This window comes from Lissotriton vulgaris, chromosome 8 (genome assembly GCF_964263255.1).
Source record: "Lissotriton vulgaris chromosome 8, aLisVul1.2, whole genome shotgun sequence".
Classification (NCBI taxonomy): domain Eukaryota; kingdom Metazoa; phylum Chordata; class Amphibia; order Caudata; family Salamandridae; genus Lissotriton; species Lissotriton vulgaris.
Window position 1 is genome coordinate 747963492 of NC_141696.1, and position 3460 is coordinate 747966951.

Consider the following 3460-nt stretch of genomic DNA (forward strand, 5'->3'; position numbering starts at 1 on the left):
GAAAACGCTGCACTGGGTGAGGACATTGCAAGCCCTAGACTTTATGACAATATGCCAGAGTTGGATTTTACAGAAGGGGCTGAGGGAGACGGGTTCTTCTCTGTCCCAGAAGAATCTGATTCCACACTTGCAAGTAGTAATGAAGAGAGGGACTCTTCGAATGCATGCTCGAGCTCTGATGATAGTGGCAGCTCCAGGGAGAGAGGCACGCAAAAAAGGCGTAAAACGACATCTAGAAAGACAGGCTCCCCTGGGAGCTTACATAAGGATACACAAAAGAAACTTGTATTGGATTACTCCGCTAACTCCAACATGTATAAAGAAGATGTGCAAGAGTCTCAAAATGATGGAGGAAAGCTAGATATAATGTTTGCCACATTAAAACAGATGCAAATGGAGGCCAGGGCTGAAAGTCGGAGGGCCAGGCATGATACTAAAAAAATTCAAGCGTCAATCAGAAAAATAAATAAAAAATTTCTTATATCAGTATTCAACAAGGCTTGAATCAGGTGCTTTTGATTGGAGAACCACTGATTATATGTTTATGCTCCTATTCAACTGGATTTGCATTGTGATCACTGGTTAATAATGGACATGCAGTTGCTAATTATTCCTCTGATCATGTCCGTGCTATACGTCTGGGCCCAGCTGAATCGGCATATGATTGTATCATTTTGGTTTGGAACAAAATTTAAGGCCTGTTATCTACCCTGGGTCATTCTTGGACTCAACTATGTCATTGGTGGATCCATAATCAATGAACTAATTGGAAACCTGGTTGGCCATCTCTTCTTCTTTTTAATGTTCAAATATCCAATGGATTTAGGAGGAAGAAGTTTCCTGTCCACCCCGCAATTTCTGCATCGATGGCTTCCTAGTAGAAGAGGAGGAGTATCTGGATTTGGTGTTCCACCAGCTAGTATGCATCGGGGTCCAGAAGATCAAGGAGCAGCAGGTGGAATGCATGCCTGGGGTCAAGGATTCCGGCTAGGTGAACAGTGACCCACTCTTAGAACTTTTCACAAAAAACAATGCTGTTGCACATAGAACTTTAGCACATACTATTTTGAAGACCGTTCTTTCTAGCGCTGTTGGATTTAACCCCTGAAGAATACTTTCCGATGTAAGGCAAAGTAAACATTTTAACGGAGGTAAACCCCCTTCAAAATAATGAGCAATGCTCTACACAGCCCTTACATCTTAACATATCTTCAAAATGTTCTTTTGGGAGCATCTTTCAATTTGCGTTTGATATGGTTTTTTTTTCTTTATCGCTGATCCAAATTCAGGACTCCTTAATGAATGGGTTCCTCTATTTTTTGCGGCATGGCCTCTATCAATGGAGCATATAATAGTCATCTTGCTTGTGAAATATTTTGAAGCAAAAGCTGATTTTTAGAATGACCCAGTATGTTTTTTGAGTTCAGTATGCCTCTTTTGTAAACCTTTTACATGCAAGCCATATTTCAAAATTGCATTTCCTTGATTTTTCGGTTTCTTGGTAGGCTCTTGACTTCTACAGTCTTCCTTTAGCGCTTAATGAAGAAAAAGCATTGATGCCTTCCTAGGGAAAATAAATACTTTGATTTTGGTAACATGGACAACTCATCCAAAATATGTGTCTAGCCCAAGTCATTTCCGAATGTTTTCCAAAAGTCAAATAGCTGAATTATTTTTTTTTCAAGTATGAGAGGTGGAAACTTAGTACGGTGTTTGATAAATGACTAGATGACGGCATCAGGGAACAAGAAGGTAACCACACTTGACCTGTATATAATCCTGTTTTATCTGTTCATATACATTGGGCAAAAATCCAATTAAAATCTTCTTTTCAAATGATAAAGTAATTGAGGAGGTCTGTCGCAGACTAAAATCAATGATGGAGGGGGGCTGTATGGCCCCCTCCAAGAGCTAGTAATGGCCATGGGGACCGACACCCCCCCCCTCACCCCTCCCCCTGGGAGGCTCCTCCATAGATTGTTTGCTGTGGCTTAGTGGGAACACTGCACCTGCCAAGCCACAGCAAACACTGCTCCAGTTTCAACAAGCAAGAGCAAAAAATGCTCTTGCTTGTTTAAGGCAGAGCAGAATTGATTTCAGAAACAGGGAGTGGCATGTTTAGCAGCTCCTTGCCTGTGAAATCAGTGCCATCTCCCGCAGAATGCAGGGACCCGTAAGGGACTGTAGAGACCTTGAGGCACCCCTGCCGCCTCTAAAATTTGTTAATGGGTGCCCTGGTCTGCAACGCACTTCCTGGTGCAGTGGTGGTTGGGGTCCTCATGATTGCTGATGCTCCTTGTGGTCCAGGAACCCCTTCTGTTACCTCTAGTAAGTCCCAGACAGCAGGATTGCTGAAAGGACTTGGAAGCCACTCCCTCTTTCTCCACTACTCTGCAAACACTCTTGGTATACTGTTGGTGGGGGGATGACGTCCCCATGCCTCTTGAGGGCCTCAGGACTAAAATAGACTTCTTCCCTCAACCAGTAGTGCGCCACACGGAACTTTTGAAGGGTGCTGGAGAAAGGGGGAGGGTGGCTCAAACTGCCTCTTAGCAATCCAGCTTTGTGGGACTTAATTGAGGTAAAAGAAGGAGTAGTTGGCCCCCAAGGACCTTCAGCAGTAAACTGAACTTCATCCCCCAACTAATAGTGCACTAGAAGGCGTGTTTGCAGAGTGGTGGAGAAAGGGGGGAACAACCATTACAACGTGTATCCAACAACGCGTTGCCATTACAACGTGGTTGTTACATCGCAACTACCACCCTACCCCCTACTTGATTGCCCTTTTGACCCTCACATCATCTGCACTCTCTACTAAGTTACTCTGTGCTCCTTATTGACTTACAGCCTTATTCCTCAAGCTGATATGCGCTCGCAAAGGGCCAGATTCTCAGAATCTGACCCTTTGCGAGTGAGATTTTTGCATTTGGGATTCATTTTTTTTTTTTTTAACATCATTTTTATTGCATCACCAATAGAAATGTACAGACAATATAATCATCAGTAAATATACAGCATGTACAAGATTAGTATGGTCCAGTCCTTCTCCATTCGGGGGGTTCACCTCGTCCTCGGTGTGGGTGACCTCAACCCTGATCACTTCTCGTAACTCCTTACAACGTCTGACCGCTACATTAGGCAAATATCTCTGGGTTGCTTTTGTGATTTTCACCCCTCCCCCTCCCCAAATTTCGGTACCCCAACACCTTTCCAAACCAGCCTCCTACCCACCCTCCCCCGTGGTCGCTCTGCGCTGGGTTAACAGTGTAAAAGTGTCCGGTGTGTTGCAGGAGGAAGTAGTCATTCGCTAAGGTGTGTTCTCCTGTGTAGTGATAGGGTCTGCCCGGTCCAGTTCGCTCTCGCTCTCCTGCCCCTCATCATCCATATCACGGAGCGCCTGCACCATCACTTCCCATGCAGTCGCCCTTTCCAGAGCTTTCTCGTCATTCAACCTCCAGGC

At 44.6% G+C, this 3460-nt stretch overlaps 1 pseudogene; it reads left to right on the top strand.

Annotated features, from left to right (window-relative positions):
* The first annotated feature begins 481 nt into the window (after positions 1–481).
* On the top strand, positions 482–1038 carry LOC147697952 (derlin-1 pseudogene; annotated as a pseudogene).
* Positions 1039–3460: the final 2422 nt, after the last annotated feature.